The sequence below is a fragment of the Lithobates pipiens genome, unplaced genomic scaffold (genome assembly GCF_037356315.1).
Source record: "Lithobates pipiens isolate NorthernLeopardFrog02 unplaced genomic scaffold, aLitPip1_a1.2 Scaffold_1, whole genome shotgun sequence".
NCBI lineage: Eukaryota > Metazoa > Chordata > Amphibia > Anura > Ranidae > Lithobates > Lithobates pipiens.
In genome coordinates this window covers 74,990,011-75,005,162 of record NW_027507685.1, presented here as the reverse complement: position 1 = coordinate 75,005,162, position 15,152 = coordinate 74,990,011, and the positions used below count along the sequence as shown (strand labels likewise).

Genomic DNA, 15,152 nt, shown 5'->3' with positions numbered 1-15,152 from the left:
AACACTGCAACCTCTCCCATATACTCTAGTTGTGGTGCAGGAATGAGCCCTGCTGCAAATCATTGCATCGAAAATTGTAATTAAACGCCCCTGTTAAACAGGGGCTGAAAAATTGGGCTGGTGGCATCACCCAGAACCAAAAATGTTCTTCTAACATATCAGCGGAGGAGGAAGAGGATAGACAATCAACATAACAGGACAGTCACTCAGCATCAGCATAGGCAGTCTTGAAGGCATGTGATATTTTAAAAAAAATTATTCGGTTACATCAGCTTCAGGTGCTTGGTAGCTGTGGGTGATCCAAGACTGATTCATCTTGATGAAGGTCAGTCGACCAACTGAGTCGGTGGACAGGCGCACCCTGTGATTGGTAACAAAGCCACCAGCAGCACTGAAGGTACGTTCCCGAAAGAACGCTGGATGCAGGACAGGCCAGTAGCTCAATTGCATACTGTGCAAGCTCTGGCCAGTGATCCATCCTCAAGACCCAGTAAGCCAGAGGATTTTCGGTGGGGAAGGTGTCCAAGTCTGACCTTGCCCCTAGGTATTCCTGCACCATGTAAATCAGACGCTGGCGATGGTTGCTGGAACCGATCATACCTTGGGGCTGCGGACTAAAAAATTGTCTGAACGCATCGGTCAGACGGCCACCTTCTCCACCGCTCCTTCTGACCGATGCCTCAGAAACACGTTTTCCAGGACCAGGAGTTTGTAACCTCCCAGTCTCTGGAAACACGTTGCACAGACCTTTCTGCAAGGCCTCCCGGAGATGTCTCATCCTCTGCTCCCTCTGCTACTGTAAGATAAGGTCAGCAACATTACCCTTGTACCGTGGATCAAGGAGAGTGGCCAGCCAGTAATGGTCCCTCTCCTTGATCCGAAGAATACGAGGATCCTTACGCAGGCTTTGCAGGATCAGGGAGGCCATGCAGCGTAGGTTAGCTGAGGCATTCGGTCCGGAGTCCTCTGGGTCACTAAGGACAACAAGATCCACAGCTACCTCCTCCCAGCCACGTACAAGTCCACGGGTTTCTTGGGACTATAAATCATCCCTACAAGACTGCTGCTGCTGCTGATGCTGAGTGCCAGCCTCCACCTCCATGCTGACACAATTATCCTCTTCCTGTGTGATGGGTGGCACAGCAGGAACACTGTCTGGATAAAGGGGGCCTTGAGAGGCAAGGAAGTCCTCCTCTTCCTGCCTCTGTTCTGCCTCAAGTGCCCTGTCCATTATTCCACGCAGCGTTTGCTCCAAGAGGTGGACAAGAGGTACAGTGTCACTGATGCATGCACTGTCACTGCTCACCATCCTTGTGGCCTTCTCAAATGGTGACAGGACAGTGCATGCCTCCCTGATCATGCCCCACTGGCGTGGTGAGAAAAAAACGAGCTCCCCTGACCCTGTCCTGGTGCCGTAGTCTCACAGGTACTCATTGATGGCCCTCTGCTGCATGTGCAGCCGCTGCAGCATGGCCAACGTTGAGTTCCACCTGGTGGGCATGTCACATATAAGGACGTTCTTGGGCAGGTTCAACTCCTTTTGGAGCTCAGCCAGCTGAGCACAGGCATTAAATGATCGGCGGAAATGCACACAGACTTTCCTGGCCTGCTTCAGGACATCCTGTAAGCCTGGGTACCTGCCCAAGAACCGCTGCACCACCAGGTTAAGGACGTGAGCTACACAGGGCACATGGGTCAGTTGTCCCTGTCGGAGGGCGGAGAGGAGGTTGGTGCCATTGTCGCAAACCACCATTCCTGGCTTAAGCTGGCATGGCGTCAACCACCTCTCGGCCTGCCCCTGCAGAGCTGACAAAACATCTGCCCCAGTGTGGCTCCTGTCCCCCAAACAAACCAGCGCAAGCACGGCATGGCATCGTTTTGCCTGCGTACTTGCGTAGCCCCTGGAACGCCTACGGAGCACCGCTGGTTCTGAGGACAGAGCACTGGAAGAGGCCATGGAGGAAAAAGAAGAGAAGGGGGTGGAGGAGAGAGGTGTGTCACAACCAATAGTAGCATTTTGGAGGCGTGGTGGCGGAACAACCTCCAATACTACTGCACCTTGTCCTGCATCCTTCCCAGCTGCCAGAAGAGTGACCCAATGGGCCGTGAAAGACAGGTAACGTCCCTGTCCATGCCTGCTGGACCATGAGTCAGTGGTAATATGCACCTTACCGCTGACCGCCCTGTCCACCGAGGCAAGGACATTGCCTTCCACATGCTGGTAGAGAGCCGGAATCGCCTTCCGTGAGAAAAAGTGGCATTTGGGGACCTGCCACTGAGGAACCGCACATTGTACAAACTCACGGAAGGGGGCCAAGTCTACCAACTGAAAAGGCAGCAGTTGAAGTGCTAGCAATTTAGCCAAGCTAGCTTTCAACTGCTGGGCATGTGTATGGCTGGGAGTGAACTTCTTTCGGCAGTCCAGCAGCTGGGGCAGGGACATTTGCCTGCTATAATCAGACGTGGGTGTACTACTAGCAGAGTGCCCGGAAGCATTTGGCTGTGACACACCTAATTCTACACCTTCATTCCTCTCAGAGCAGGTTTCAGAGAGGACTGAAGGTCTAGTGGGGTTGGAGATCCCAGCTGATGAGGAGCAAGGAGAGGTCTGCTTTGTTCTTTGGTGTGGGTCTTTAAAGGTACACTTGCCAACGAGCTGCATGGCAGGTCAACATATGTCTGGTCAAGCATGTGGTGCCCAAGCGGCTGATGTTTTGGCCACGCGAGATACGCTTGAGACATATGTTGCAAATAGCAGCAGTGCGATCTGATGCACTCGTCTCAAAAAAGGCCCACACCAAAGAACTTTTAGAATAACGTGCAGAGGCAGCGCCCTGCACAGGCGGAGCTCTGCGGTGTGATTCAGTCGGTGTGCTGCCCCTAAGCTGGCCCCCGGAGGGCATCCTGCCTCGTTGGACATGTGCTTCCTCCTCCTCCTCCTCCTCCTCTCTCCTACCAGGCACCCACGTGGAGTCAGTGTCCTCATCATCCCCTCCCTCTTCATCGCTGGAGCAAACCTGGCAGTATGCTGCAGGCTGTGGAACATGACTGCCAGATTGCTGTCCTTCTTGAGCATCCCCTCTCTCTGCGCTCACGCTACTGCCTTGCTCTAGCTGAGTATCATCATCAGAGCCTACAAAACACTGGGCATCCTCCTGGAGCATGTACCCAACACTGTGCTCAAAGAGTTCAGGAGACTCCTCAGGAGGACGTGGTGGGTCTAGGGAAGGAGTCACTGATGATGACATTGAGAGGAGGGAAGACGATGCGTTGGCAGCTGCTTTGCTATTACCCTGAGCCTGGGTGAGAGAGGATGAGGAGGATGAAGAGGGCTTGGTCATCCACTCTACCAAGTCTTCGGCATGTTGCGGCTCAACATGTCCAGCTGCCGAAAAGGACAAGCGTGTCCCATGGCCACGTGCTGATGATGACGATGCACCACGTCCACGACCAGCACTGTTGTCTCTAGACACAGAGCCTGCTTGCCATCTTTTATCGGCTTGTGCCTGTCTGCCTCTCCTTGCTGGCCTTCCAGTTACCCTAGCTAATCGAACAGGCTGGATGTGTTGTTGCTGACTAAAGTACCTTGAAATTGTTTTCAAATCCACGGAGGAATTTGATGGATGACGGTGACGCTAGAGAAGTGTGAAGTTCCTCTTGTCCATCTCCTGAATCCAAGTGTTCCCCATTAAAGGCTATTTCGCTGTATACCTTACAGCAGTAAGATAATTACCTGGTGTGGCCAGCACTAACACGTGGAAATCACCTAACGGAGAGAGTTGGCTTGGCACTGTGAACACACAACTACACTATGTTTACTTGGTTGTGATATTTCACCACATTTTTCACGATTGGTCTATCTATGGGTCACCTTGATTAAACCCAATCGGTCTTGAAGTTTTCTGTTATATGCACTTTATCACTCTATATTATACATTTTATCACAGCACTATTGCTGTAAATATTTAAATATTTAAATACTTGTATATCACCTTTAAGTTTTAATATTTTGATATGCTATGCACATATGCACTTTGTTATATTTTTATTTTTTTCCTGACATCATTATTTTAGATATATTAAGCACGTCTGCACTGTGTTTTTTAGTTTTTATTATTTACATTATTATATTTTTGATATCTTTTTTAAGATACAGATTGAGTATTTAGTAGCTGCTGAGTTCTATTTAGGAGCGCAACACAATTTTTTACTTATCTATATTTAAATGAGAGCCAACTCATAAAGTGTTTGCTGCACCTATTAGGATAGAACCTCATTTTCCAATTTCTATATACAGCGCAGGAGCCCTCATATTTATAATGGCCTGAAGGGAGATGGGAAAACCAGCAATTGGGTAGTGTATATTGTGCTGGAGGCACACACAACACCCACTCCTGCAGATAGCAGATGGCTCAATTAGAGAAGAGCTATGTAGGTGGATATAACGGTGTATACTGAGGTCAGGGCACGCAGACAGCACGCACAATCTCCTACAGCTGACTGCAAACTCTATTTAAAAAGAGCAATATAGCTAGCTATATAGGTGGATATAGCGGTGTATTCTGCGGTCAGGGCACGCAGACAGCACGCACAATCTCCTACTGCTGACTGCAAGCTCTATTTAAAAAGAGAAAGATAGCTAGCTACATAGGTGGATATAATGGTGTATTCTGCGGTCAGGGCACGCAGACAGCACGCACAATCTCCTACAGCTGACTGCAAGCTCTATTTAAAAAGAGCAAGATAGCTAGCTATATAGGTGGATATAACGGTGTATTCTGTGGTCAGGGCATGCAGACAGCACGCACAATCTCCTACAGCTGACTGCAAGCTCTATTTAAAAAGAGCAATATAGCTAGCTATATAGGTGGATATAGCAGTGTATTCTGCGGTCAGGGCACGCACAATCTCCTACAGCTGACTGCAAGCTCTATTTAAAAAGGAGCAATATAGCTAGCTATATAGGTGGATATAGCGGTGTATTCTGCGGTTAGGGCACGCAGACAGCACGCACAATCTCCTACAGCTGACTGCAAGCTCTATTTAAAAAGAGCAAGATAGCTAGCTATATAGGTGGATATAGCGGTGTATTCTGCGGTCAGGGCACGCAGACAGCATGCACAATCTCCTACAGCTGACTGCAAGCTCTATTTAAAAAGAGCAAGATAGCTAGCTATATAGGTGGATATAATGGTGTATACTGCACTACAGTAGAGCAAGAACGCAAAATCGGCCGATAACGAACGGTGTATACTGTGTTGAAGGTACACAGAACACCCACTAACTCCTACAGACGCCAACACACTACACAAGGCCGCCGCGCTGGCGGCCTTATATAGTGTGGGGCGTATACTACACAGCCTGAGCTATGATTGGCCACAGGCATCCTGCCTGTGGCCAATCATGGCTCTCCTCGCTGCCGGCGCTGTGATTGGCCAAGCATGCGGGGTCACAGTGCATGCTTGGCCAATCATGAGCCAGCAATGCACTGCGATGGCGCAGTGCATTGTGGGCCGTGAGCGGCACACGAAATTGGCACGAACGGCCCATAACGTTCGGTATTCACGCGAAGCTCATCCCTAGTCTACGGTAGCTTATAGTTTTGGCAGCTCACATGGTTTCATCCATTTGTATGGAGGAAGGTGCTCTGGTCTGATGAGACTAAAATTAAACTTTTTGGCCATCAAAGAAAATGCTATGTCTGGCGCAAACCCAAGGACTGGGAAACTGGTCAGAGTTGAGGGAAAGATGGATGGTGCTAAATACAGGGATATTCTTGAGCAAAACCTGTACCACTCTGTGGCCGCGTACACACGCGGGGACTGTTCGCCCAACTTTGTCCGTCAAACAGTTTCGGCAAACAGTCCGCTCAAAATTAGCATGGACGGACATGGCCACACACGACGGACGAACAGTTTGCTGAAACCGTGCGCGATGACGTGAATGGCACGTACGACGGGACGAAAAATACGACGTCCTATACACTGCATTATAACTTTCGGCGTGAAAATCCTTTCTGAGCATGCGCGCAACTTTGTTTGACGAACAAGCCTACACACGAGCGGACTGTTCGCTGAAACAAGGTTTCAGCGGACAGTTTTTCGGAAATTCCGAAAAACCTTGTCCGTCAAACTGTCCGCTGAAACTGTCCGCTGAAAGCCCACACACGAGCGGACTGTCCGCCCAAACACTGTTCAGCGGACAAAGTTGGGCGAACAGTCCCCGCGTGTGTACGCGGCCTGTGTGTGATTTGAGGCTAGGACAGAGGTTCACCTTCCAGCCGGACAATGACCCCAAACACACTGCTAAAGTAACACTTGAGTGGTTTAAACTGAAACACGTAAACGTTTTGGAATGGCCTAGTCAATGCCCAGACCTCAATTCAATAGAAAATCTGTGGTCAGACTTAAAGATTGCTGTTCACAAGCGCAAACCATCCAACTTGAAGGAGCTGGAGCAGTTTTGCAAGGAGGGATGGGCAAAAATCCCAGTGTAAGATGTGGCAAGCTCATAGAGACTTATTTAATCCAACTTGGAGCTGTGATAGCCGCAAAAGGTGGCTCTACAAAGTATTGACTTGGGGGGGGGGGGGGGTGAATAGTACTGCACACTGACTTTTTTCTGTTATTTTGTCCTATTTGTTGTTTGCTTCACAATAAAATAAAATTTAAAAAAATCTTCGAAGTTGTGGGCATGTTCTGTAAATAAAATTATGCAAATTCTCAAACAATTCATGTTAATTCCAGGTTGTAAGGCAACAAAACACGAAAAATGCCAAGGGAGGGGGGGTGAATACTTTTGCAAGGCACTGTACTTGTTGTCCAAAGTAAGAGGTACTTCTGTTGGAAGGTCTGGGTCTTATGCCGCGTACACACGACCGAACTTTCCAGAAAAGGTCCAACTGAATCATTCTGTCTGATATTACGATCGCTTGCGGGCTTCATCTGACTTTTTTTTTTTTAATTTCTGACGGACCTAGAAATAGAAAATGTTTCAAATCTGTCCGACTGAATCAATTTCTATCGGGAAAACCGTTCGTCTGCATGCTGGTCCGACGGACCAAATACGACGCTAAGGCAGCTATTGGCTACTGGCTATTGAACTTCCTTTTCTAGTCCCGTCGTACGTCATCACGTTCAAAACAAAAGGACTTTGGTCCATTCGTGTGTGGGCAAGTCCGTTCGTTCGGCAGTCCATTGTAACTCCGTCGAAACTTCGTCGGGAAGACCGTCGGACCTTTTCTGCTGGAAAGTCCGGGCGTGTGTACACAGCATAAGCCTAAGCTCCTGTACACACGGTCGGACATTCTGCCAACCAAATCCGTTGGATTTTGTCCGATGGATTTTGTCCGACGGATTGTGTCTGAAACTGTTGCATACACACGGTCGGCCCAAGTTGTCGGAAAATCCGATCATTCAGAACGTGATGGCGTTATTTCGTTACGACGGGACTACATTCAGGCTAGTAGCCAATAGCTTTGGTGTAGGAATTTGATCTGAGCATGCGTTGGAAAATTGGGTCCGACGGATATTCCGACGGAATCACTCCGATGCATACCACACACAGTCGGATTATCCGACAACACGTTCCGATAGGACACATTCCGACGGATTCTCTGACCGTGTGTACAAGGACTAACAATTCATACAGAGTGCACTCTAAGCAGCATAACCTACTGGTCACAGAAAAGTATTTGCAGTATTGATCACCATTGGCATTACTGTTATCTGTGCCATTGGTAAAGGAGTTGTAAAGGCAGAGGTTTTTTTTTTATCTTAATGCATGCAACCATTTCAATACAGGGCATTTTCACCCCCTTCCTGCCCAGGCCAATTTTCAGTTTTCAGCGCTGTAAGATTTTAAATGACAATTGTGCGGTCATGCAACACTTTACCCATATTTTTTTCCCCCACAAATAGAGCTTTTGGTGGTATTTGATCACCTGTGCGGTTTTTATTTTTTGCGCTATAAACAAAAGAAGAGTGACAAGTTTGAAAAAAACAAAAAACACAATATTTTTTACTTTTTGCTATAATAAATATCCCATTTAAAAAAAAAAATTATTCTCAGTTCAGACTGATATGTATTCTTCTACATATTTTTGTTAAAAAATAGCAATAAACGTATATTGATTAATTTGCGCAAAATTTATAGCGCCTACAAAATAGGGGATAGATTTATGGCAATTTTTATTATTATTATTTATTTTTACTAGTAATGGCGTTGATCTGCAATTTTTATTGTGACTTTGCGGTGGACATATCGGACACTTTTGTCACTGTTTTGGGACCATTCACATTTATACAGCGATCAGTGCTATAAAAAATTACTGTATTAATGTCACTCGCAGGGAAGGAGTTAACAGTAGGGGCGATCAAGGGGTTAAATGTGTTACCTAGGGGGTGATTCTAACTGTAGGGGGAGGGGACTGACTTGGGGAACAGACCAATCGGTGTCCCTATATACAAGGAAAACACGATCAGCCTCCTCTCCCCTTAAAGGACGTGGATCTGTGTGTTTACACACACAGATCCATGGTCCTGCTCGGTAACAAGCGATCGCCAGTGCCTGGCGGTAATCGCGGCCACCGGGCGCACGCAGCGGCTCTGCGCTGATGCGGCGCGCTCCCCCTATACCGCTGGAAAGCCGAGAACGTCATTTGCCGCCCACCCAGGATGGGAGGCCCCATCTGCGGACGTCATATATCTTTGGGCAGGTAGGGAAGTGGTTAACATAAAAAACCTCCTGTGTGTAGCAGCCTCCCCAACACCTTCTAATTACTTACCTGAGCCCCATCTCTCTCCAGCAATGTCTACGGTTGTCTTAGCCTTCCAGGACTCTCCTCCTGATTGTCTGAGGCACAGCAGTTGCGCCATTGGCTCCCACGGCTGTCAAAGTCGGTTAGCCAATTAGAATAGAAAGGGGTGGGGCTCTGTGTCTAAATGTACACAGGGAGCTGTGACTCGGCTCGGGTGCCCCCATAGCAAGCTGCTTGCTGTGGGGGCACTTGACAGGAGGGAGGGGCCAGGAGCAGCGAAGAGGGACCCGAGAAGAGAAGGATCCGGGCTGTTCTGTGTAAAACCAACTGCACAGAGGAGGTAAGTATAACATTTTTTATTTTGTTTGTTTGTTTTTTAAACAAGACTTTACAATCACTTTAATTGCTGATTTATAGATTAATCTTTATCGGGTAAAGAACAATTCAAACATATATAACTCCATTTTAAACTGTTATAACCTAGTGATCATGTTGTTTAGTGAACTGTGGTTGACCTATTTCTCTATTTGCTTATTTATGTACATACTGCCATTTATCTAAACCCGTTACAATACAATGAGTTAATTTACCATTAGCCAGTCTGGTGTTTATTTTCTGGTACTGAATCACAGCTGGGAGAAATGTATGCATACTGGTGTTCCTATAAGGGTTTGAAGCAACTTTCGTTCAACCTAATGTGTCAGAGGGGTCTATGTTGTTCACAGAGTTGCAGCAAAAGAACAGAGAACCCAATCTACCAAGCAGCTCCTGTGGGGATAGCGCTACATTAGTGTCAATGTAGCCTAAACGTTAAGGTAAAGCGAATCTAAACTCTATCATTTACAATCAAGGAAGCTGCCATCTAAGCCTCTATTTGATCTGCAGTAGCTGTGGTTCTGTACATACCATGAGTTATGACATTAGCCCTTTGATGGCTTGACAGTTCAGTTGAAAGCACAAGCATTTGTGACAGTTATTCACAGCATGCCTTGAATATAACTGTTTTGGGAAACCATTACATTGATGGGTTTAGTTCCACTTGAAGGATTAGGTTTCTATTAAAATGGAAGTAAACCCTTCCAAACAACTTTGACCTACAGGTAAGCCTAGATTAAGGCTTACCTGTAGGTCCAAGTAATATCTCCTAAACCTATATGGTTTAGGAGATATTTGCCCGAAAATGGGCACCGCTGTCTACGGCGCATGCGCCGTAGACAGCGGCGCGCAGGCGCACTAAATGCGGCAAGTCCAAGAATGGATTTGCCAAATTTGTCTACTCCCGTGCGCATGCGCGGGAGTGACGTCATCGCGGCTCCGGCGAATGGCAGCGTCGGAGCTCCGAGACGCGACTCCCGTGCGCATGCGCGGGAGTGACGTCATCGCGGCTTCTCCGCTGTCATTCGTCGGAGCTGCGAGAGACGCCACAACCAAGATGGATGCGGCGGACTACAGGTGACAGCGGCGACTTCGCTGGCTCCTGTGTCAGGTAAGTGACACATAATGAGCTACTATGCGATGCATAGTAGTCCATTATGCTTTACCTTTGCAGGGAAAAAAAGAGGAAGTAAACCCATCAGGGTTTACTTCCTCTTTAAAGTTAAGGGTTAGGCTTAGGTGTCAACAAAAAACAATCTTTGGTGGAAAAACTTCCATACCCAAAACAGCACAAATAATTCTAATGCTGCGAAAACACGATCGGAATTTTGGACGGAAAAAGCTCTGATGGTTTTCCCGACGGAATTCCGATGGGATTTCGATCAAGCTGTATTGCATACACATGGTCACACCAAATTCCGACGCGGTGACGTACAACACGTACGACGGGACTAGAAAAAGGAAGATAGCCAGTAGCCAATAGCTTTCGTCTCGTAGTTGAATCTGAGCATACGTGAGCTTTTGCGCATCAGAATTGCATACACACGATCGGAATTTCCAAGAGAAACTTTTTCCGTCTAAAAAATTGAGAACCTACTCTCAATCTTTTGCTGGCGGAAATTCGGCCAGCAAAATTCCGATGGAGCATACACACGGTCACACGAAAAGCTCTCATCTGTCTTTTGCTGGCCTAAATTCCGACCGTGTGTACGCGGCATTAGACAACAACAAATAGCTATGAAAAGAAAGTCAGGGTTTCAAACCTCTAGCATCCACCCAAAACCAAGAAATTTCTTGTAGGTGTAAAGACCTTTTGATCTCTTGAGCTAAATGAATGAGCTGTACTTCCACCTGACTGAGGTGTCACGCGCTTGTCTGGCCGCACCTAAAATGAGATAGTGGATTATACCTGGTAGAGGTCACAGCCGGGATACTATTCATGTCAACAACAACGTATGTACTGTATATATAGACAGAGGAGATTAGTCACTTTGCAGTATCAGCAGATTCTACAGCCAGAAATAAACCATGACTGTGCAGTGAGAGTCCTTACTATATATCCATGCATTTATTCCAGTACTCTGCTGTGTCATCATTTTGCTCACATACAATACTTAGAATGATCAGAAAATGACTGTTTCTTAGGTACAACATAACTTTGACATCACATTCCTGCAATCATGTATATATGGGCTAATTCAAAACAAGAGTGTGCAGTACTCTACAGTAAGCCACTAGCTTGCATCACTGGTCTGATTTGATTCAAAATAAACATGACAGAATGCTGTACTGTGTTAAAGAATAAATCAGAAAAAAAGATAACAAACATTTTGGGAAAGCAATAAGAAATTTAAAGAAGTCTTATTGCCTCATCAATTGCTCCTGTTGACATTAGTAGGTTTTGCTAGGTATTAGATACATTCCGGGGACGCTGATAATGTAGTACAGCCGGGCTTCCTGTACTGGGCCCAGGCGAGGACCCCATCAGTTCAAAAGGGGCCCGGGCACCTGTCCAGCTGTACTGCCTCATTGCTGACACTTGTGGATCTCTCTGCAGTGCTGCCGACTTCTATTCTTTTTTCTCCCTCCAGCTGTGCTGCAGAGTAATTGATTCTTGGATCTGCGCCCCCTTCCACCTACCTGCTGTCAGGCCCCCCTGTGTGTCCATCTCCCCCACAGTGTTTCTGGCTTCCGTCCTCTCCTCTCCTGCCGAAAGCTTCTGCATGAACACAGAGGGATTGGTTTCAGGATGGAGAGAAGGGAGGGGAACGGTAAATATGTCATATTTACCCACCCCTTCCTTTCCTAAGTGAACACAGTGAGCGATCAGTACCACTCCTGGGTCTATTCATCACTAAAGCATAGTAAACTATGTATACTTAATGAACAGGAAGCCTCAGAGCGCTTCCCTTTATTCACTGTCCAGTGCAGCTGCAGAGAAAAGGACTAATGAATTTGTGTTTGCTACTGGCATCCAAACTGACAGTTCTAGACCTGAGCTGCTACCCTTTACCATTACTACTGAATGGATCTGGTACTAAAAAGACACAAAAGATGTTATTGGCTAGGAAAATCTGTCTTCAGTTATCCAAAAAACAAAACTTAAACCATATTCATAACTGAGGAGAATGTGTTTGCAGACATCGAAGGACATGTACGGAAATCTATCAGAGACAGAAGAAAAAGAGCATAGAAAACTTTGTGATATATATTATGTGTATACTTCATTTATTGACAAAACTTCCTCAAGTCTGTAAATAGGCTTTACTGGAAATGCTCTGTTGTACATATAGACAGAAGTAAACAAACACTTCCTGCTTCCTACTGGACTTTCCAGTAGATGATTAAATAGCTGAAAGGATCTAGCTACTGCCTCCGTGGCTGCCCAAAAGGGTGGCCTCTTGTTTGTCTAGTGGCCTCTAGTGATTGATGGGTTAATAGGAAATATGCTTCCAGGAGACTGTGAGAAGGAGCTGAACTCTCACCTCAGACCCCCAGCAAGCCCCAAATTGGCTGCGCACAAGACAAGCAGATGGATTAGGCCAAGAACTTTAACCATTCAGATGCACTCTATACACCATTCTCCCATAGCAAGATACTGATCCTACAGAATCATTACGGAGAAAGAGTATTAGTCAGTAGTGTGTGAAAACATAAGGAAAGAAGTCCTCATTTTATTTGTTTACAGAATAATTTAAGATAGAGACATTAATTTGAAATGGTTGGACTGGGCTTCTTGAATACTAACTTATCCAAGATTCTCTGGAATGGCTTTGTATAAAGAGACAGAATTTTTATTTTAGCTCCTAATGTATTTTCTGTGCAACCACTGCTTGGTTTCCTCTGTGTCTCTGTACGACGAGGCAGCATTAAAGGGAAGTTTACGTTCGTCTGTATGCTGGTCCGACGGACCAAATACGATGCAAGCGAAGCTATTGGCTACTGGCTATTGAACTTCCCTTTTGAGTCTCATCTTACGTCATCACATTCAAAACTAACGGACTTTCGAACTGACTTAGTCCGTTAGTGTATGGCCAAGTCCGTTCGTTCGGAAGTCCGTCGGAACTCTGCTGAAAAGTCAGTCGGGAAGACCGTCGGACCTAGTCTGCCGGAAAGCCCGGTCGTATGTACGCGGCATAAGACTAGTTTCAAATGGACACTGGATGCAGAAGCATACCCAGTAGCTGAGTTCATGGAACAACCTTTCAAACGATCTTGACATGGGGAAAAGCCTGACAAATGAACCAATAAAAATCAAAGACCAGTTTATAGATGTTTCACTCAAGATTATTATCAGCCTGAACTCTGCTTGATCTTTTTTGTGCTCTCTATACACCTGTTTCACCCAATACATGCAATATGTCAGAATCAGAGTGTCAGAGAGCAGAGATCCCCATGTTGTATCATTCAGTCTTGCCTCTTCAGTCCCATTTCAACAGGCATTGCTGCCACTCCACTTTTTATTTTATCTTGTGTTTCAGAGAAAACTAATTTGTGGATATCACCACTGGTGGGCATCAGAATGGAGTACTCAACCAACCTTTAGGGACAACATAAACATCCAGATCTAGGCCCCTGATTCAATTATTGCAATCCACAGGTAAGAAATAGACCGTAAAGCATTATCCCTGAGGTATGTTACCACCAGTGCGCTGTTTCAGTCCATTGGACCCATTTCAGCCAGGGTTCTTTGGAGTTCTAGGTTCTTCTAGTCATTGCTAGAGGATCCTTGAGTAGAGAGCAGTAGCATACTGATCTTCTCCCTTATGGTGCTACATAGTTCCAGAGACAGCTTCCCTTGGCAGATCTAAGGACTGGTGTGGGTGCTAGTGTAGCCTCTCCTTGTCTCTCAGGTAGTAACCTCTGACATCAATTACCTTTTTAGCTTTCTGTATGGGAGGCATTTTTCCTCGCAGTGACCGTTTCATGAGGCCTAAAACGTACTTTATAGATTCTTCTGAGGTAAAATAGTTGATAAAGGCTCGTCCAATGGGGGCTTATGCTAAAAGACATCAGCACATACTTTTGTATTCTCTAGTAAACCAAGGCTTCCATGCCATTTGTTCTATTGACAGACATTTGCCCATCTATCTCACTCATAGCTCAGGCCAGGATGATGATGAACAAGTAATCAAGCTATAGTTTACAAATAAACACAAGCTCATCAGCAACTAAAGGTTAAAGAGGAACTGCAGTCTGCTCACATAATTTGTAATAAAAACATCTTTGCCATTCTGACGCTTATCTCCAACCACTTTGCATATTTTTTTTATATATACTGTGATTCTGTACTTGTCAAATATGCTACAGAAATCTTCCTCCACTAAGTCTGGCTGCAACAATTTTTACTGTGGGCAGCTGAAGCTGCTGCCTGTTCACTTCCTGGATTTACACAGACACACAGAGGCACACCTCCAGCTCTGCAGCTTTCATTGGCCCTCTTATAACTCATCCCCCTCCCTTCCCAGCAAACTCTCACGAGAGTGAGAAAGTAATCTGTGTATGATGTCATAAGTCTAGGCTTTTTACCAGACAAGAAATAGGAAGTGGGCTGTATAAGGTATTTACTGGCAGAAAAAAATGTTTTACTATCCAAAGTTAAAACAACAAGGGCAGAAGATTTAATAGATGTAAAGTTGAAAAACTGAAGGTCTGCTTTAAGAGGCTCTTCACTGATTGATGATATTTAAAGCTTCAGAAGAGCAATATTATTATGCAGAGTGCTGTAGTAACATTATGAAAGCTGTAAGAAGACAGAATCACAGACTGAAATCTTCTGTTTCCATTCTGCACCCCAGACTATCCCCGTGGAGTCAGCAAGAGTTTAGCACCAGGGATGGCCTGACAGATGGTGGGCCTCACCCAGTCCTGACACATTCTTGGCTGAAAGATCTGGACAGGAGACAGCAGACCGATACGTGTAATGTAGCCATCTTCCTGCAAGGAAATGCTGACAGCCTGATCACACACAGGCAATGGTCACTTATTAAAGGACCTATTAAGCCTTTCTGATCTTACA

The 15,152-nt window shown here is 46.0% G+C and overlaps 1 protein-coding gene across 3 annotated transcripts in view; it reads right to left on the bottom strand.

Moving 5' to 3' along the window:
* Window positions 1-15,152, bottom strand: part of LOC143934347 (cdc42 effector protein 2-like) — a 63,391-nt gene that overhangs the window by 22,777 nt on the left and 25,462 nt on the right. The window contains exon 2 of one of the 3 annotated variants that reach the window (XM_077458111.1): window positions 10,897-11,018. The exons of the other annotated variants lie outside the window; for them this stretch is intronic. The gene's annotated coding sequence lies outside the window, so the exon portion shown is untranslated. The remainder of the gene's footprint in view (window positions 1-10,896; window positions 11,019-15,152) is intronic. 3 annotated transcript variants of the gene reach the window in all.